This window comes from Canis lupus, chromosome 8, assembly GCF_011100685.1.
Source record: "Canis lupus familiaris isolate Mischka breed German Shepherd chromosome 8, alternate assembly UU_Cfam_GSD_1.0, whole genome shotgun sequence".
NCBI lineage: Eukaryota > Metazoa > Chordata > Mammalia > Carnivora > Canidae > Canis > Canis lupus.
The window spans coordinates 26,760,227-26,781,452 of record NC_049229.1 but is presented as its reverse complement, the minus strand read 5'-3'; the positions used below and the strand labels follow the sequence as shown (position 1 = coordinate 26,781,452).

Here is a 21,226-nt window from a genome sequence, read left to right as displayed (position 1 = left end):
TTTTGCCTTCTGAGGCAACCTAAACTATAGGTTTATAGGACTACTCCTTCTCTATAGCAGCCCTTCAGATGTTTAAGAAAATTGCTATGAGATAGGGTGATGTTATAACCCTATACAGTTTGGATCTGGGTTGGGTTCCAGATCTGCTACTACTGGTTGTGTGTGATTTTGAGAAAGTCTCATCACCTCATCTGCAAGTAGAGCTAATCCCCACTGTATACAGTGGTGTGTGAGAGCCAGCTGCCAAGTGGCCCTCCTCTCACTTCTGCTTTCAGTGATCTTGTGTTGGTCATTTAAAATGAGCCATGGTGGGAGTATTTACACCAAGGAAAGTGAGTGACAAATGCCATAAGTCAGAGCTTTTATTGATTTATTATTGTTTTTACCACCATACCCTTACCATAATCTCAATGAAGTTGTAATGATCAAATAGGACAAGAAAATGTCCTTTGTGAACTATACAGACTCTAGAAAAACTGAATATTAGTTATTTTGAAAGACTGCTACAAAATAGCCCCCAGTGAATCACACTCCTAAATTCACACTTTTGTGTGGTCCCTTTCCAAATTGTATCTGGACTGGTCTTATGACTTGCTTGGTCCAATGTAATGTTACAAAAATTCCAGTCTTGGGCATCAAGAGCCTTGTAGCATCCACTTTCACTCTTACCGTTCTGAGAAGCCATGAAGCCTGGGCTTGCCTCCTTGCAGATGACAGCCATGTGGAGAACTGGTTTGAAAGGGCCCAAGAAGCAGAGGGGTGCAGCCAGTCCAGTCATCCCAGCCGAGGTGACAGACATGCCAGTGAAGCAATCATGGCTCCTCCAGCCCCAGTCAACCTGCCAGCTGGCTGCAAGTGTGTGATTGAGCCCAACTCCCATTACACCACATGGGGCAGAGAAAAAAATCTCTCCAGCCCAGACTGCAGAATCCTGAGCAAATGAATGGTTGTTGTTGGTTTAAGCCACTCAGTTTTAGGTGTGGTTTGTATACAGTGATAGATGACTTATTACAGCTATTATCATTTCAGGCTCCTCCACGTCTTCTCTTGTCCAAGCTAAACTTTCCCAGGTCCTGGATGGCATCCTGGTCTTTCTCTGGCTGGGCTCCATTTGTCAGTCCTAGGATGGACATATGCTCACCTCCAATGCTCTGACCATGTAGAGGCTGAGGGACGTCTGCTCTCTGCATTCTGGAGCCTAGATAACCATCATAGAGGGTGAGCCAGAGCTTTTGGCACTCACAGCTCATTCTGTGAGCTCATTCTAAGCCTTTGCAGTCAACTCCAACCCTCAGGCTGTGAAACTAAGCTCTCCCATGCTGACATCTTTTTTAAAAATCTAAGTACAAGCATTTATAGTCATTACTACTGAACTTATTTTTTCACTTTCAATTTATTTCAGCCTTTCAAACTCTGGACTCCAATTTGATTTTAAATTTTGCAAAAACAACAGCATTTCCTTATATACAAATGATCATCCCTATACCGAAACCATCTATCTCTAGACTCAGGCACCTCCAAATACACACAAACACACATGAGCACAGCAAAAGGCAGAAATTCATTTCAGTGTGCATAGCAATGATGGTGTCTTCCAGTCATGGGCCTTGATGGTCAGTCAGCCTTCTGTTCTCTTCCCAGTCTCATCTCACTGTCATTCCCTGTTTCAATAGGAGAAACCACAGCTCTAACAGACTTAACTAAGTAGGGTTTATTTTTTTCAGAGAATGAGAAGCTCAGAAATAGGGAGTCCGTGACTAGAGAAGATGTCTCATGATGCCATTGGAGATCAAGCTTCTTCTGTGTTTCTATTCATCTAGTCTCATGGTTTCAAAATGGCTGCTCCACCTGTAAATGTTCCACATGGGTTCCAGGCAGGAGGGGGACAGGAAGGGAGCAGGGAAAAATGCAAAAGGCAAGTGCCAGAGAGCTTGCTCCCTTTGATCAAGAAAACAACAGCTCTCCTGGAGACCCTACCCAGGAGACTACTGATTACATTCACTGGCCAGAATTGGGTCATGTGTTCACTCCAGCTATTAGGAAATCTGGGAGGGTGAATATTTGTAACTGGGCACATGGCCAGTCTGGAAAAAAAAGAACTGAGGTTCTGTAAATAAGAAAAAAATGGAGAACAAATAATGAGAGGGTTTATATAATAGCAGGGTTTGCCACATTCACCCACGTATACTACAAGTTATCATCTTCATATACCAGATATATGCCAAGCTTATTGAAAAAAAGGTTGCAGAAAATGAGATGTGGTATTTTGCAAAAAAAAAAAAAAAAAAATAGCCCCAAATTCCATTCCTGTGCAAGCAACTCTTTTCAATGTGACTCTGACATTCCTCCCATCAAGAGTCTATTTCTCCATACCTTCAATTTGAATCTGATCTGCTCTTGTGACTTGCTTTGACCAGTAGGATGTGGCAAAAGTGATATTATGGGACTTCCTACCTCATATCTCTAAAGAACCTCCAGCTTCTAAGCCTGTCCCCTTAGAACTCAGTGCTATGTACAGTCTCAGAGTGGTTCTCCTGGAAGAGAAGCCCAGCAGGGAGCCAGTGCCAACTACCAGATGTGTGAGTAAGGCCATCTTAGCCCATCCAGCCCCCTTTTTTGCCTCCAGATGATGCAGCTGCAGAGGTAACCCCTAGAGACTCCCTGCTGTGCTCAGCCCAACTGACTCAGGAGCAAATAAAATCGTTGTTTTAAGACACTAAGTTTGGGGGTGGACAATGCAAGAGGTAATTCATTTGGGAAGTGCAAGCTGAGTGGATATTTGTGGTGGTGTTGGATTCCTGCATTGACCCAGATCTGGTTTTCAAACTTTGTTCCTCGCAGCCCTGCATGGAAACCAAACCAACTGCTCCCCGAGCTCTCATTTTATCCAGGGCGGCTCGCCTTTATCTATTTTGCAGATTTTGATTCTGTGCAAGATTTTATTTTTTAAAAAAAGACTAACCACTCAACTGGATCCTAAGTTTCCTTTAATCCTAAAATGCAGTAATCACAATTATCTATTTCAAAGTTGCATTCCCCACCCCTTTCCTGTTCCCTTTCCTTCTTGTATCATCTTATTTATGGCCACGACATTTCATCATGAGAGCTCTTAGTATTCCTTCAGTCTCTTGTACCAAGTCCCCCCTGACCCTCTCCTGACACCTCCCTCCCACTCCATCTCCAGCACATGACTCTCTCACTGCCCTTTGCAAGGCTCCTTAGGGGATATCTTGTGTTTCATCCTGAGAAACTGAGGCTAAACTAGGAGAGGTGGCAGTCTGTGCAATTATCAGAGGGATACCCTAGATATGATTGTAAGTGAGAGGGTTCTGAATGACACTTGCCCATGAGAGCCAAGGTGAAAATTGGCTCTTTAATGGCTACCATTTTCTAGAGCCTTCTATGTGCCATGAGCTGTGACAGCTTATCTCACCAAATCCTAACAACCTGGATAGGCTTTATCTCTCACTTTACAGATGAAAAAAATTGAGATTCAGGGGCACCTGAGTGGTTCAGTCTGTTAAGTGTCTGCCTTCAGCTCAGGTCATGATCCTGGGGTCCTGGGATTGAGCCCTGCACTGGGCTTCCTGCTCAGTGGGGAGTCTGCTTGTCCCTCTGCCCTCTCCCCACCCCACCCTGACTTGGGCTCTCTCTTTCTTTCTCTCTCAAATAAATAAAATCTTTTTTTTTTTTTTTTAAAAAGGAAAGAAAAAATTGAGATTCAGAAAGGTTAGGTAATTTTTTTTTGGGGGGGTCAATTAAAAAGTGGAGTTATAAAAGGCTCAGCATGTTAACGGTGATTATGAGAGTTTTCTTTTAAGCCTTTTTTGTGTTGTTGACATTGAGCTATTTCTGTTTGCCTTTTATTGTTTGGTTGATTAAATATTTTCTTCTATTTTTTTTTTCCTTAAAGAAGAGACCATGGGCCAGAATGTCCTTCCCAGAGGTTATTTGCTACCTAGACGTCTTTAGGGAGCAGGAAGATAGGCAGATGCCATAGTCATGACTGACCCTGGATGCTCATGAGATGGTCATATGTTATCACTGTCTGCCTGGGCTTCTTTCACTGGGGAACTCCTCTGCCCCTAGTAAATGTGGACCAGTGGGGCTGTCACAGCACCCACCCCCCACACCCACCAGATATGAGCCACCATTGGTCTGTCTCCCACTAACCCTGACAACCAGTGATTGCCCCTGTCCTCCATGTTGCCTATGAGGTCATGCTCTGTTTCGGTCCAGGGTTTGTTCCCCTAGAGTTATGCCGTGCAAATCTGCACAACTATAGTTCAGGGGGACAACCATACAACCATAAGATACAAATATAGACTCTGGAGCCAGAGCACCAGGGTTCAAATCCCAGTTCTACCAAGTAATAGCTCTGTGGCCTTGGGAAGGCCACTTATCTGTGTCTCAGTTTCTTCATTTGCAATAGAGATAGTAATTGGACTAACTCATAAACTTTTTTTTAAAAAGCAGGGATTAAGTAAGTTAATATTTGTGACCTACTGAGAACAGTGACAAGCTACTTACATATTGGATTTAAAAAGAAAACATCCTGCCGCTCTAAGGTGTATGACCCAAGTGAGGCTGGCATCCTTTCCTGGGATTGATTTTTCAGAAGTGGAGAAAGGAAGCTCTTTTTTCTACAGGAATTTCTAAATTGGGGCTTCTAATGGCCATGATCCTCACCACATGACCAAGGCACCTCTGCTGAAAGAGAATGAGGGCAACATGCAAAGACAAGCAGGGACCAGCAGATGGAAGAGCTAGAGAGAGAATCCTGGCAGGGGTGCATGGCCCTTCTCTCTGATTGCCACAGTCCCTTCATCACTTCTGTCGCTGCCCAGATACTCTTCCAGCTGCACAAGACAGCCAACCCCTCTTTTTGTTTTTGTTTAAGTTATTTGGATTAATTTTCTGTCCAATTGCAACACTCTTGGCTATTCTAGGTGCCTGGCATCAGGGTTTGCAAATTCAAATGCCAATAGGAATCACTAGGTCAATTGCAGAAAAATCACTTTTGATGGCTAAGGATGTATAGAGAAATCTGTTCTACTAAAGAAAAATGGCATTGCAAGTGCAAAGTCAACAGCCCCTGTCCCCGTGTGAGGGCTGTCACGGAGAGTAGGGGGGTGCGGAGAGCTGTCAGACGTGCACTCTAAATAGCACGTTTTGCCATGAGAGTCCAGGTGAGCAGTATCTTCTGATTGTTTTTTTCCTGCAAAAGAAGTCATAAATCTATAACTCTTCCAATCTATAGATTATAGATTGGATCAAATTTCTGATGATACTGTGTGATGTATCTGTAGATGAATGTGTCCCGAGGGTTGCCAGTTATCCAACAGTTATCCTAGCTGGTCCAGTTCCCTGGTTTCCCTCTGGAGTGGACGACCCTAGAAGTCTAAATGGAACCAGAGTCCTGGGACTCAGACAGAGGGTTTCTGGATTCCTTTGCTCCATCTCCATATCAAAGTTGGCCTCAGTGTAGAGGGATTCCCCAATGTCTTGTAGACCAGGCCCGTCCTCACGAGTGTCCTAAGTGCCTGTATTTCTCTGGCTTCTTCCCTGCAGGCTGTATTTGTCTCTCTGTTTGAGGCAGGGAGAGGTGGAGTGCTGACAAAGGAAGCCTGGAGCCCAAACTGAACATACAGAAGTTGGATGCTCCAGTTTCACTTGGGATTTTACAGCTCATATGACTGGAGCCTGGGCACCCAGGGCCTGCAGCAGGAACATTAATGACCACCCAGGCAAATAACAGAGTGGGAAGCTTTTTTGGAAGTCTCCAAGGGCAGAGCCGTGCTGGCAGCTGTCCTAGTCTAGCTAAATCCCCAGCCCTGCTCTACTGAAGCCTCACTGCTTCACAGAGCAAGGGGAACCAGCTACTTGAACATGGGAGCAGCAAGAAGGGATCTAGGGGGTCTCCTTGGAAGGCTCTTTTCCTGAACTCTCCTTCTGGGAAACAGAAAGAGAAGACTCTTGTATGCACTAGCTCTTGTTAGAAACAAGAGATAGGTCTTGTTCCCAGCCCCTAGATAGGTCTCTATGAAACACTGCAGGAGTTTGGGAAACAGGGGTTGTTTCTATGTGAAAATGAAAAGAGATCTTCGGACCCCTTTCTGAATAAAATGAGTAAGAGATGAAGCAGAGGGGATCAGTAGTAAATACCCCCCCTCCCAGTTTGGGGACCAGGAAGAGGGAACCCAGAGGGGCTTTCTTGGTTAGAGCCTGAAGGGTCTTCTCTTAAGAATCCAGCAGCAGCTCTGTCCCAGGCACACACATTCTGACTCTATTTCCCTGAGACAGGCCAAATAATCTTGGACTTTTTTTTTTTTTTTATCAAGCTAAAGAGTTTCTGGGGTTCTAAAGGAAATTTGCAAATGCTGAGCCCAGGAGAGGGAGCTTAAGGCTTTGTCTGGAAGCCTCTAAGGTTTCACGCTAATTTAGAATCAGTGAGTCTAGTAGCACTTGGGCAGCAGGCTGTGTCCCTGTTCACTTTTCCTATCCTGATTGGTCTCAGGCCCTCGTAGAGAGCCTGACATCAGTGGGTGCTCAAAGAATGTTGTTGAACTGAATTGGAAATGAATTTATTCAACCTCTGTTCATTCAATAAGTGCCTCAGTGCCCAGGCACTGTGCTATTGGAGTGGTTTTCTTGTAGAGGGCCCTCCTGGAGTTACGCCACTCAGCACAGCACTGGATTCGTGGCCTTGTTTAACCAGAACGGGAATGCCAAATGCTGGCAAACTAGAAAACTGAAGACAAGTCCAAGGGATACAAAATCTTGTTGTTGCTGAGGACACAGCTTCACATGGGACGCAGGCCCAAGTCGAGAAAGTTAAACCCATCTCCTGCCATGATTTTAGGGTGTTTGATGAGCCAACCAACAATCTGGAATCTTGACAGTCATCCTTCCCCAAGGTCTCAGCTTGCTTTCTCCTTGAACTTCACCATCTTATTCCCTAAGCACTGCCTTCTGCTCTCCTAGCTTTCTCTGCTTTTTGAGATTATACCAATGCTGATTCCTGGTCCCTTTGTTTCTCCCCTATAACTCCACCCAATGTGAGTGAGGTCATTGGAACTGTGCCCTCCAGAGTGCTCAGTTCCATGCACCCCATCTCATACCCTTACACATACCAGGGAAATTTCACTCACAGGTCCCTGGTTTCCAACTTCCGCTGAGTCCTCAGATCCTTTAAGATGACTAGTGACACTTGGAAGGAGGGACCTGGATGGGGATGAAAAGATGAGAAGTAAAGTAGTGGGAGTGAGTAAGCTCAGCTACATGTGGGAGGAGGTGGGGAGAAAGGGGAGTGTGGCCAGCAATGCCCGGTAGAGTGACCACTGAGGAAAGGCTGTTGGATTAACCATCAGGTCACTGATGACCATTGGGGGAGCTGCCTCTGCAGAGGGAAAAGGCAGAGAACAGCCATCAGCAGAGGGACAGGTGGGAGATGAAGCAGTAGACACAAGAAGAGGCTCCTGCAAGGGAATTCCACTGGAGAGGGAGGGGACTGCATAACAACCTGAATGCAAGTGCAGTTCAGAGTATTAGAGAGAGATGTACCTAGCCCCTGTGAGCTTGGGAATGCCACTGAACAACTCGAAGTCTCCGTTCCCCCATCTCTAAATGGAGAAGACATCACCTGTTTCATTGGATTGGTGTGAGGATTAGTCAAGGCACATAAATCTCTTTGCACCTGGCACATAATAAGCACCCAAGTCATTATCTTCCTCATAGTTGCAGGCTTGTGGGAAGAAGCCAGTGGAGAAGGGAAAATTAAAGATTTTGGAAGGCTGGTAATTGGCAGGGTGTGTCCTAGAGATGGGAGATGGGAGAGGATGAGGGGAACCTCCTAAGGGAGGAGGGACTAATCTTCTTCTGGGGCAGGAGGAAATGAAAGGATGGACGAAGATGCAAATCACATTTGGAGGTGAAGGGGCTCAAAGCTGTGGAGGTCCGCACCAGGTGTCTACAATCATCTGAGAATGACACAGCCCTTCTCAACCCTTCAGCTCTCCAGGCTCCCTCTTCCATCTAACCAATGAAGTATTTGAAGAAAGTTATTCTGACCATAAATTGTTTTTATAGACTGAGCATCACTGGTTTCTCATGTGGTGTGGTTTCTGCATGAAATACCATCCTCCAAGGGGATCCTGCCAGGATGTTCAAGTGTTAAAACGTGCACCCAGAGCTAAGCCTAAACATTTCAGATATAGCCTGCCCTGTGACAAGCCCGGGGGGCTCCCACCTCCCTCTCTAGACACCTGTGACTCTGCCAACACAGGCAAAGGTTGTTTGGGTTTCCAGCTGCCAGTTCAGCCTTGATTCACACGGAGCTTGCAGCCAACCGAAATCTCTACGTCAATTTCACATACAACTCCGACAAGACGGGATTCCTTCTTCTTGCTTTAGATATTTCTTTTCATCACAAAGCACAAAACTCTCCTTCTGGTGCTTTAAATTTTATCTTCATTTTGGCCCATCCTTCTAGTCTTTCAGATTCAGTTCCCCTGGCTCAGAGGAGGAAGTTACATTTCAAACCTGTCAGGTGACACTGCCCCATTTGCACAAAGAGTCTTTGTTGGTTACAGCTGTGCCAGGACTTCGCAGAGAGGCTCCGGGGATTGAATGCCTGTGAGGATGCGCAGGAAGATGGGTGCTCCCCGGGGGCCAAGGATGTGGAAGGCTCCTTTGGAGAAGCGGGCCCCTCTCAGAGAACTCGAGACCCAACTTTCAGAAAAGGTTCTGAGCAACATCTACTTTCAAGTCCAAAACCACTCTTGGGAAATGAAACTAATTGTGTAGAAGGTTGATGCAAATACATACCCTTCCTGATAGCAAATGGGGGTAATATTTCCAGATGGCACCGACCGGTGCGCAATATACATTGAATGAGGAGATAGAATGAATAAAGGAGTCACCAAGTGAATGTAACATGAACGTGGATGATTTTGAAGTCCCCGTTGATCAAGGCCATAGCAAACTTGCTGCAGTAAGGTAGGGATATTGGCTGCCCAAGGCACAGGGTGTCCAGAGGACATGGGTGTCTAGAGGGCAAATAGCCACCCTCCCATCTTTGACCTTCTCCCAGGTCTTCTGCTATCTTGTTTTACTCTCCCCTGGGTATTTAATCCTTTCCTCTGTCCCCCACTCTGTCATACCCTGGGAGGAGCTCGTGTAAAGATGAATTCAAAACAAACCAGCCAGTCTGAAAAGACAGCTCTTTCACCCCCACCTCCACTCCCAAGAAAGATTTAATGTAAAACCTGTTCTTGGGATCCATGTGATTCACAAACATCACTGCTTCCATCAGCTCAGAGTGCAAGGGAATGGGGGAGCTGGGAAGAAACAAATGTGGCTGCTCTCACCTTGGAGAGGGGTAAACTGAGACAGAGGCTCAGCTAGGACGTGGGAAGTGACAGAAATAAACAAAAGGTGGCTGTTTCCAAGGCCAGTATTCTGTCTTCGACTCCTCAAACCCCTGTCTCGGTGAACGACACTAACTCCTTATCATTTCTTCCAAGAGCAGACATGGGGATTTAGAAACCCCTCTCTTCAAAGACACAATGACAAATGCAGGAAATGGGACCCCCAGCTTCAGTTGATTATTTTTTGCTTTGTCTTGATAATTGACATGAAATAAACAGCCTTTTGAAACAACTTTTGTTAGAACGGTCAACTCCTTGTGGGCAACGATGGTGTCTTTTTCATCGCTGTGACCCACCATGGCACTTTGACCAATCCCTTATCTATAGTAGGCGTGTCATAAATACCCCATAATAAGTGCTTTCCTCACCCAGAACACTCAGACCCGTATTACACTAATATTTACTGAGCTCCTACCAAGTACGAACCAGCATTCTCAGAGCTTTGCAAATGTTAAGCAGTGAGTGGGGGAGGTTGGGATCCTTCCCTAAAGATAGTTTGTCACATGGTTGTGGGTGACCTGCCAATGTGGCTCCAGTTCTCCTGAGCTGCAAAAGGAGCCCTGGGATCAAACATCCTTGTACAGAATCCCACAGTTCCCTTATTCAAAACCGGACCCTTCACATCAAATGGTAGGATATATCAAGAAGCACACCCCACTTTATTTTTTCCCTAAGAAAGCTGCTACTGTCTAATCTCAGCTGAGATGGGGTCACGTAGGGACAGGGCTCCTCTGTCTGCTCTCTGGCTCCCTGGAAGTTTCCTAAGATGTCTCTGGGGCTCTAATGCCATTTCTAGTCCAGCCGTCCTTGAGGAGCTGAGATGGGACTGGAAACCTTCTTCCCTAAGGCAGGGTGACCCCTGAATGTCAAAGACAGATAATGATAGGGAAGGTTTCCCCAGGTGGTCCCAGGCCATTCTCTTAGCATTTAGAACAGGAAGGTATCTGTACTGATATATCTGGAATTAATGATTTTCCCCTCATGGCCCTCATGGGCACCACCAGCAGTGGCACTGTTTCTGTGAGGGGTTTCACTGTGGCACGTCATGGGGTAACCCATATGGTAGAGACTCCTAGTGTCCTTCAGTTTTCATTTTACCTTTCTTCCTTAGGAGTGGACCCCTCCAATATTTAGCTGCATACAGAGTAAAGGGTGCCTTTCCAGTCTTCCTGGCTGGTTGCATCTCTACACCTGCCCAATGATGAAAGTGAAAGTGGTATGGGGGGTGGGAGAGGCAGTTGGAGGGGGGAGGGAGTAGTGGAAAGCAGATGCCCACTGCTGGGGACAGTGAGAAGGTAGGATAGGGAGATACTGGGTTTGGACAACTTCATGAAGCCTACATCTAGATTTCATTCACATGAGAAAAAACAGATTTTGTCTTGTTTAAGCCATTTAGGGGTGGGTGGTGGGGTTGTCAAAAACTGAATCTCATTCTCTGGCACCTGGCTAGGGCATGGGGCTGCTGTTCCACCGATGGTTTGAAGACTTCTGTAAGTGGAACACTTTACTCCAAGAATTGGTTTCCAAGTCGTTGCAGGGGGATCCAAGTCAAAGGGCTGATGCAGATCTGCTTGGGGTGAGCGTGGGAGTTCAGAATAGTCTCCAGAGGGGATTCTCAAAGAAAGAATCCTTGGGGAGAAAACCTCACTATGGTCTATAAATTCTGCAGGACCAGAGCAAGTCTCTCAGCCTCCTTTTCAAGGATATGTTCCAAGAAGCACGGTAGGGACAGATTACATGGTTATGGCGGGGGGGGGGGGGGGGTGTAGTATGTAATGAGAAAACAGAAGGCAGAATTTTCCAGACTCAAGCCTCTCCATTGAGATTTCTCTGTTATTCTTTCTGCCTCTCTTTTCTCTCCTTTACCTGGGAATCACATCTTTGATTGCTAGAAATCAGCTTATATTTTGGCCAGCTAGCAGTCAAGTCTTTTTAAATTGAAAGCTATATAAATTCCAAATCAACAGACTTAAGGCAAAATTATTTATCAGTTCATATAGCTGGGAAGTCCAGGAGCTTCACATTTAGCAGGGTTCAGGGGCTTACACAGGGCCACTGGGTTATCTCTCAGCTCTCCCCACCCAAGCAGTGGCAAGACAGCCACTAGGGGCCTTAGGACCATCTTCTTTGGGCTCAGCAAGCCCTGCAGAAAGCCAGGACCTCGTTCTCAGTTCTTAGCAAAAATCCTGAAACTGCCTCTTCGGTGACTGACTGAAGCCGGGGCCTGTGTCTGAATGCAGTGCTGATGGGCACGTGGATGGATGTTGACCGGCCAGGACGAGGTCATGTGTCAGCCCTGAGCCTGGGTGGGGACCTGTCACCAGTCCCTTCTGTCCAAGAAAAATCAGGACAGTGCAGAGCAGCCAAACCAAAGCGCTTAAGTCTGTTACATCCAGGGGCACCTGGCTTTCATAAATCCTGCCCAGGAGGCAGACCTGACTTACTAATTTCAGTGTTCTTCGGTAGAGACCCAGAAGGGAAACAGAAGAAGGAGGGAAAGATGGAGCCCATACAGATAGGAATTCCTTGTTTTCCAAGCTGAGAGCTACAAAGGGTTAATCAAGAGAGATGCTAAGGGAGTAGCCACTAGTACTGTGGAGCAGGGGCCTGGGTGCTAACCACACCTAAGTATGTCTTCTGAAATTGTAATTGCTTATTTGAAATCGCTGCTAAATCTCCCTGGACACAAGAGCTGGAATGTGAAGAGCTGGGGGAGGGGATGAGGAGCCTGCTGTGGGTAGGCCCAAGGGGAACCCCAGCTCCTGTAGATCCAGCCCAGTAAGACTCGCAGTTAGATCCCATGGCACACACAGCAAAGTGGGAAGCAGGGCTGTCAACCCCCTCCTTCACCCCACCCCCAGCCAAAAAAAAGGACAAGAAGCCTCAGGGAAATGCCTAGATGTCCCATCTCAAGGAAGATACCAGGCCTCACACCCAAGAGTGCCCTGTCTGTGTCTGAAAGTTGCCCCAGGTCACATTTACAGATTTGAGGATCAGAAACGCCCCTTACCCACAATTATTCCCAAAGATACTACTAGTGAGCACCATGGGCTCTTTGCACGCCCCCCATTCCCTGTCACTGTCACCTGATAGAGCAGGCGTTCTTGCTCATACTGCAGAAGAGGAAGCTGAGACTTTGACCTGCAGTTTCGGGGACTTGCACAAGGTAAAGGGACTCTTCATCACTGTGACAACTCTTCCCCAAATAAAAAATGACCAAATCTGCCATCACATCACCAGCACTGGTATTGGTCCTTGTAGGAGAGTGGGAAATGTCCAGAACAAGCAGCACCATTGCCTCTGCAAAGATCTGCAGGCCAGGGAGCAAGTACTGCCGGCCTCCGCTGCCTGCCCAGGGCTGAGGCAAGCCTCAGATGCCTATTCCCAGAAAAAGCACCTCCTTTTCCCTTCTGCCTGACATCTTGGGTGCTTGGACACCCATGGTTAGAAACTAGATTGGGAATTTTTTCTGCACTTTGGGGCTAAGAACTGAGGATCAGGACTTTAAGTTTATAGCACAGCTTTTTCTTACAGCATTTCCTAAAATCCACGAAGATTACAGTCATCTCCCAGAAAAATGAGGACTGTGAATTTCTCCCATCAAACCCGGAGTAGACACAACATGTTCTCATGGAATAAACAAAAAGTACTCCTAATTTTTAAAATTCAAGACCAGAAGTCTCTCACCATTTAAACTTTACAGACTAATAGAATCTGGGCCGCAGGGTTAAACATAACAAACAACATATAGTAACAAATGTTAAAAATACTATAGTGCAAAAGCACCAGAAGCAGCACCAGAAATTTGCTGAAGCCTCCATTTAATTAATCCAAGTTGAACATATGGCTTTGGTTACATGTGGTTCCAGGCCAGAGGCATAAAAGCCAGAGTTCGTGGGAGAGCCAAGAGGAAAAGCTGCTAATGCAGGGGGTGTCCCTCCCCACCCCAACCTTGTGGGTGCATGTAGCACCCATCCTCTCACTTCACTTCTGCACTGACCCCAGTCCCTTAACCCTGTCCTTACAAGATTGTTGCATCCATTTTCAAAGCATGAATGTTGCCTCATTTATTTTAGAATCAATGATGTGCTTGTGGAGAGAATGAATGATCAAACATCAGTGGAGGGAGGCAGAAGGGGAAGGACAGCTCTACCCAAGAAAACCTTTCTCTTTCCTAGAAAATTCTTGATGTCCTTGGGCAGAGTTGGCTGAACAAAAGGTAATAAAGACTCGTGTGCTATTACTTATTAAGTTATTAGAAAAGGTGAGAGGATGAACCAAGGTCTGTTGATTAGAAGGAGCAGAGACCGCCTAGCTTCCCTCCAGTGTTGTGGGGTTTATTTTTAAGGCCACCCACAAATAAGAAGGCAAAGGCCACAGACCAAATGACAGACCTAATGGCAACCCAGGACAAGCCACACAGCTCACTTATTGGGAGGAACAGGAGCAACAGAACCTGTATGGAGCCTGACAGAGTCCTAGATGTAGGTCAGGAACCAAGAGGTCTTTCAAGATCAAACAGCTTTAAAACACAGACACTCCAGCTCCTGGCCAGCCCAGCAGCAGGTTCCATCCATCCTTGGCCTTCATGCTCTGCCACTGCTCTTCTTGCTGCTTATTTATGCAGCTGCTTCAGGACCCCAAATGCCTGCCTTCTCTGGTTCTTTTACCACCAAGTGTTCACTCTAGGATGTCCTTGTCAAGTTTGCCAAGAGAGAAGATCTCATTAGCGTAGTTAGGCTGAGCCTTCACTGGCCAACCAATCAGTAAGTGGGCTGCTGCTTGGACCAGGTGCCCAGTCCAGTGTGGTGAGGTCATAAGTATAGCTTTGTGTGTGGGCAGAGATTTTTTTTTTGTGGGACTGAGACCAGAGCAGGTGTCTTGCAGGCCAGAGCCCGCAGCCCCTAGTCATAGACATGCCATGATTAAAAAGATGAGACAGGAGGAGGGGAACAGATTATTTGAAATAATATGTTGAGTTTGTACACTTCTGGCAGTCCTAGTGTGTTTGACAATGTAGAGATTTCTTTTAATCTGCAGAGTTGGTGAGTGCATATCCCAGGTCCCCCTGATGTCATGTGTATGCTCCACTTGGGTCAGAAAATCAGCAGTGGGTGTTCAGTGTGTATTCCAGCTGATAGTGGGTTGGAGGGCCTAGGAAGTGGGGAGGAAGGGGAACGTGAAGCCTTGGCAAGAGATGATGAGTATGTGCCAGTGATTTAATTACTCCATTAATGAGAAAACCTGCAGGGTTTTAACACTGGTTTAAAATAGGATATGAGAACAAAGATTTTGTGTACTCAAAGCACAAGAAGGCATGTTAAAAGGCTGCAAAGTCCCATACAAAACTGGTCAAAGTCCTACAGGACAACAAAACTATAACCTTCAGGGTTATTTTTTTCTACCAGATAGAAATCATTTGCATCTCTACTGAACAGAGAAGTCATTTACATTTTAACAGTTTCTACACAGTGTCATCTAATTTTACAGAGCTATGCATGCCTGGACTCCAATTAACAGTAACTATGAAGTCAAAGTTACGTCCCCTTAGAGAGCCAGAAGGCTCCCAGGTGAGCCTAAGACATTGCTCTAATATTGAAAGGACTTTTTGCTCACCCTCCCACCCTCTGCCAAGTTTTGAAAATATTTCTTAAGAGAGAAAAATCAACGACATTTTGCTTCAGAGGGTGTTAAAGAAGGGAAACCAATAGCGAATGTGGGGGGCCAACGCCCAGGGAGCCCGAGCGCCAGGGTTCTCCACCTGGGGTGGCCGCTCACCAGCAGCCTGACTTCAAATCTGACCTCCCCGGACCTCAGTGTCCTCATCTATAAAATGGGGCTATTCGACTGCACACTTGGCACGACGGTCGCCCCAAGTCACTTTCAAAATAAAAAACTGCGCCGACCCCCTTCACCACACTAATCCTGAGAGAGAAAGAGGAAGGGGAAACAGCACAGAAGCGGCTCCCGGGCAAACCTTCCGACCCGACCCGGGAGAGGACCCTTTGATCTGCTCCGGAAAACCCCGCCCAGCGTCGCGGGTCGGCGGGCGGTGAGGACGGAAACGGCCCGGTTCCGGCGACCGAGGGACACGCGGCTGACCCGAGGCCATCGCACCTCGGCTCCAACGCCCGCGGGTCCCGCCCGCCCCAGGGGCTGCGGCTCTGGGGCTGCCCGCGCGGGCTCCTCCCCCCACCCCGGCCCCTTCTACCTCCCCTGCTCCCTCCCTGCTCCCCCCTGCTCCCTCCCCCGTTCTCCTCCCCACCCCCGCCCCCGCCCCTTCTACCCCCGTTCTCCTCCCCACCCCCGCCCCTTCTACCCCCTGCCCCCCCTGCTCCCTCCCTGCTCCCTCCCCCCGCCCCTTCTACCCCCCCCCTGCCCCCCCTGCTCCCTCCCCCGTTCTCCTCCCCACCCCCGCCCCCGCCCCTTCTACCCCCTTCCCTGCCCCCCTGCTCCCTCCCCCCGTTCTCCTCCCCACCCCCGCCCCTTCTACCCCCTGCTCCCCTGCTCCCTTCCCCCTGTTCCCCCCGTTCCCCCCCCCTCGACCCCCCCCTCGCGGGCGCCAGGCCAGCTCCCGCCGGGCGACTGTCAATGAGCCACCCCCGTTTTGGTAAACACACACTCTGCAGTTTCAGGCCACACTTGCCGGTCGCCAGGGGCGTTTTCTGTTTTGACAGAAGCGGGGGCACCGCCAAGGCCTGGATTTGGAGCTGCCCGCGGGGACGTCCGCGTCTCCTCGCGGCTTCACTCCAGCAGGACGGGCGGGATGCGGGTGGGGGTGCCGTGGGGCCATTCTCTGGGTCTCTCAGGTCCCCGACCCGGCTGAGCGCCAGGTGTTTTCACTGAGGCCGCAGCCCCGAGGCACCCTTTTCTCTGCCGGGTGAGGGGAGAGGACTTGCAGGTGGGCGCACCTTCTCCTACCCGGCCAAGGGCCCCTGAGCACATCCCTTTCTCTCATCTCCAGAGTAGAGGGAACCAGGGAGCCCTGCCCTCTGGGAGCCTCTGTGGACGCCAACTCAGACCAGACTCCCTGAAGACCCGCAGGAGCCTCGCAGGCATGCCAACCAAGGAACCTAGGAATCTGGAGGCCAGGAAGTTAGCAAGGAGGTGCTTGGGCCCGCGGAGAGGGTTTTAAAGAAGATGCTGAGCATTTGTCCAACCACTGCTTCTCAGTGGGGGAGAGGAGCGCTGTGGTATTTGGGGCAGGACAATCTCCCAGGCCCAGTGAGGACAGGCTGGGCTGCCCCGCGAGGGGTTTGGCCTTGCTAGCCCCGGTGCAGTAAATGCCCAGAGCACCTCCCCATCTTTGTGACAGCCCCAAATGCCCCCACCTGTATCATATACTCTTGAGATTGAGGTGCCTCCTTAGGTTGCAAACCATTGCTCGATCATTTCCTAAAATATATTACAAAAAACATGAATTAGTTCCTTGAAATGTAGCAGTTGTGATACAAAGTTTCATGGTCAATATTATGCAGGGTTGGGGAAATGGTAGATTAAAACTGGGGAACAAGATTTCTTTAGGACAGGACTTCTTAGAACCTTTAATATATAAATGTGTGTTTTGAATTATCAAAATTCCCCAATCTGACAATGGAATTCTTTCTCTTTGGGACACACCTTGGATGACTCTTGACGACACTATATCCCCCAAAAGGCCCTGTGGTGACTTTTATATCTTCCACCACGTGCAGCAGAGGGTTGAGCCCTCCGAAGGCCCTTATGTTCTTACTGAATTGAACTCTGGCAAACCAGAATGTGTGAAGCTACCAGGAAGGAGGCCAGAGTAGCCGGAAACCACTGCAAAGATGACCTCACAAAGAAACCAGTGTGGTGGGGCTCCTGGAGCGCTCACGGGGAATGTGTCCTGCTTCTGAGAGGGAGCAGGCTGACAGGCGCCTTTGGCTTGCATGGTTCAGGGAAACTAAAATAGTCCCGGTGGTTGGAAGAGAAGTATGTGTGGATGAAATTATTCAAATGCTGACAGATGGATTGGAGGTCTCCTCTCCTGCTGGCCTGGCAGCTTCTGTGTAGAAAGCTCTGGTGAGATGCTGGAAATGGAAGCCTAGGCAGATATCACGGCAGTGAGGCACAGTAAACCACAGTAAACCGACAGCCACCAGGTGCTCAGGAGGGAAGTTGGAAGCCAGAACATTGGCTGAGCTGAACTAGGAGCAGGACTGTCCTGTTGTGCAAAACACAAAGAGCAGTGTGTTCAGGTCGAAAGGATCAGGTTTCTCAAAATGGAAGCAGGCCCTGTGCATTCTGAACTTCAGGCCTTGCTCCAAGGTCAGGGGGACAAAACGTTACTTATCCCCCTCCAGGAGGATGCCACTCAAACACACTCGTTCCTCCAGGGCCCGGGCAAGGGGCCAGGGCCAAGGGGATCTGCTGCTTCCTGTGAAAAACTAGGTGAGCAGTCAGGATCCCAGCACCTCACCCACACCCTCCCTGGCTTGTAAATCAGGTTCTGCTTTCCTAAGGTGCTCTGTACCCGTGAAACTTCCCTCTGAGCAATTAGTTAGAAGCTGTTGGTTCTTAAATTTTTCCTGTTTAGCTGGCCTGGTCGGTGCCTGGGACCCCGTGTTCGAGATCACTGCTGCAAAGAAAGAAAAGAAAAGGAAGGCAGTCCCACTCCCCCAGGGCTGGTGGGCTCTGTGAATCCAGCCTCAGCCTTCGTTCAGGACAGCCCAGAATGGCTTTTCTAGCCCCACCCCCACCCCCCACCTGTCCAACCTTTTTTGCTCACAGGTCACAGTCAAGCTTATTAAACTTGGATGACAGTAAACCAATGACTAACTGGATAATTAAAGCCACAAGTCAGGAGGACTGGGTGGATCCCTTCTCTAAAATCTCCAGTGTCATGTTCCGCAGGCAAACACCACTTACCCATTGCTTCATGCCCCCACCCCACCGTCCCTGTCCGGCCCCAAGGAAGGAGGAAATCTAACCACACTCCCCCACACTGTTGAGTGAACGGGAACATGACCAAAGATTTCCAACTAAAACCAAAGTTACTCAGCAGAGCTTCCTGCTGGGTGGCTGGCGGTGACGTACTGGGGGACAGAAGGTACCTCTTTGGGCTCTTTCTCTTCTACGCAACTTCTCTGCTTCAGTCACTTGCAAGCCTCCCCACTTCCCTAGGAGAGGGGAGGAGAACTTCACAGCAGACAAGCCCCCACTGAGAGGACCCTGGGTTTGCTTCAAAGACAGGCCTTCTCCAAATCTGCAGTTCCAAGCAATTGCCTCTCCCCCACTACTGAAACGTGAAGCCCTGCTGAAGTTCAGTGTTCCCCAAAGCATTTCTGTGCTTCCCCCTCTAACCTAGGGCCCTCCAGACCTCCACAGTAATACCTCTGCCTGACAGGGACTTAGCTTCTCTAGTGCCTCTGCCCTTCCTCCCACCCGCAGCTCGGACTGTCCCTGCTCCCTCCTGCCTCCCCACCACTGTATCCGGGCCCCCCCCCCCCCCATCCCTGGTCCTGAGCAGCAGCCCCCTTTCCACTAGGAGACACAGGTGGAGGAGGGATTCCAAGTGGGGGGTGGGGCGGGCTCTCTGATTTTTGCATGCTATTCCACAGTAGGGGTTTGTGGTTATTTTAATTAAAAACATCTTAATGTTCCCAGCCGGTTTTTGAAGGACCTTTGATTCCAAGAAAATATAGACCATGTGTAGCCCATGGCTCCATGCTGCTTGCCCTGCCTTAGGAGGCTGTTTCTTTCCCCTGCTTATAGGGACCCTACCCATGAGAAGAAGACTAATTTGGTTTGTACTTGCTAGCCAGAATGTCTTTCACATTCAGTTCAGGTCCCTTTCTGATATTGAATTTCATGGTCTTGCAGTAGTGGCTGGAAAATAGGAATGCAAAAAACACAAATTGCCTGAGAACACTTACTGTCATTACCTAAGAGAAGAAATTAAAGTCAGTTTCTGCTCTCAATATGCTGTTTGTACAAGTGTTTAGGCTTGTTACAAAAAGAAACAAAGGGAAAAAAAAAAAGAAACGACAGAGGGGTGCCTGGGTGGCTCAGTTGGTTAAGTGCCTGACTCTTGATTTTGGCTCAGATCACGATCTCAGGGTCATGAGATCGAGCCCCTCACTGGCGGGATCCAAACTGAGCAGGGAGTCTGTCTGCTTAAGATTCTCTCTTTCTCTCTGCTCCTCCCCGTGCTCTCTCACTCTCTCTAAAATAAATAAGTAAATCTTAAAAAAAAAAAAGAAACTACAGATCCAAAATGGAGTCACTTATGTTAAGTCCAACTCTAGACTTAGCACCTAACCTTATTACAGTTTCAGTCTTTTTTCCCAGGAGTGGATTTTAAACCAATCAGCCTGTGTTTTCCTGATCAGCACTAGTGAGGGCATCTGCCAAGACCCCTGCCCTTACCCCTAAGGGAAGATGACCTTGTCTGAATCAATCCTTTCTTCTCTTTCACTAATAACTTCTTTGTCCTGTCCCTTTCCTGCCTATAAAAACCTTCCATTTTGTACAGCTCCTCAGAGCACCCTCCTATTTGTTAGATGGGACACTGCCTGTTTCACAAATTGTTGAATAAAGCCAATTAGATCTTGAAATTTACTTAGGTGAGTTTTGATTCTTAAACAGGCTAAATGCATGTTGAAAGAGTACCCACATATCATCTACGTCTCCTATCACCAGGAACTGATGTTACCAAAACTCATGTCTCATCTGTCATCTTCTCATCTGTGTTTAGCAGACTCACACAGAGCAAACCAGGAGACCTGCAGACTGATGAAGGCGCTTGAGACCAAGAAATCCAACAGCGTTCTAAACCAAGATGAAAAGTTAAAAGATAGATGATCGTCCAGCCAAGCGGCCACAAGCCCCTCCCAGAGCCCTCCTCCTGTCCTTGATGTCACTGGCTGCCTCTGCCCTGCTCAGGGGCCTTGAGGATGCTCAGCTGGGAGCCTCTGCTGGGGCCGGGTTTCCTGGCCTCCCTGCCCTGAGGGTGGGGGCGGCGGCGGTGGTAGAGGAAGTGCTGTGGGGAGCTGAGTGAGGCAGATGGCAGCAACACACCCACGGGTGACTGCAAGGCGGTGGCTGAGGACAGAGGAAGCCGCAGTTGGGGACCACCCTGCTGAAATGGCTTTCTTGACCCCTGATCCCTCAGACATGCTCCAACTAAAAAATACTAATAGTGCATAACTGTGAAGGCAGGTTCACACCCGCGTGTATGTCCTATGAGATCTCTTCGTTCCCCGGGGAGAAACATAAGCTACAAACATCACATTTCTTTCCGTGTTGAATTACTACTGTTTAAAAAGTCGAAGGAAAAAAGTAAAGTCAATCCTTCCATTAATAGATAAATTTTAAACAAGAACAGTGTGATTTCTTGCCAGTCACTGATGACTGATTTTCCAGAAGGGAATGATGTGCTCGTGAGGCAGTCATTAAGTGTGATGACAGCCACCAATTTAGTGAAGGGTCAATGGCCTGTTTATTTTTAAATATTGAAACCCTCTGCGTTATACATGGATCACTTACTTGAAATAATACCAAATAGTGGCATTATGGTGACAGAGAGAATTTGACCACTTCCTGGCAAGTCAGGAGTATTACATTTTATGTTACTTTTCTAGAGTTTGAAAGTTATTCTGAAGTAAATGCTAAGAACATTTTCCCTGGTGTCCTTGAGTTGGCTGATCCTAAGAAGGGGACCATGGACAGGATCCCCTGGGATACAGTCTGAGCGATGGGGTTAAGTCCCTGTCCCCCAGGCCATCTGTTGCCAACAAGCCAGGGCACCAGGCCTGGAGGGCTGCATGTTGGTCATA

General features: G+C 48.1%; 1 long non-coding RNA gene across 1 annotated transcript; it reads left to right on the top strand.

The window, feature by feature from the left end:
* Nucleotides 1-15,963: 15,963 nt before the first annotated feature.
* On the top strand, nucleotides 15,964-18,900 carry LOC111097026. The gene is made up of 4 exons (XR_005363227.1): nucleotides 15,964-16,038; nucleotides 16,393-16,535; nucleotides 17,753-17,840; nucleotides 17,986-18,900. It is a non-coding gene; the product is annotated as an uncharacterized LOC111097026 (long non-coding RNA).
* The last annotated feature ends 2,326 nt before the right edge of the window (nucleotides 18,901-21,226 follow it).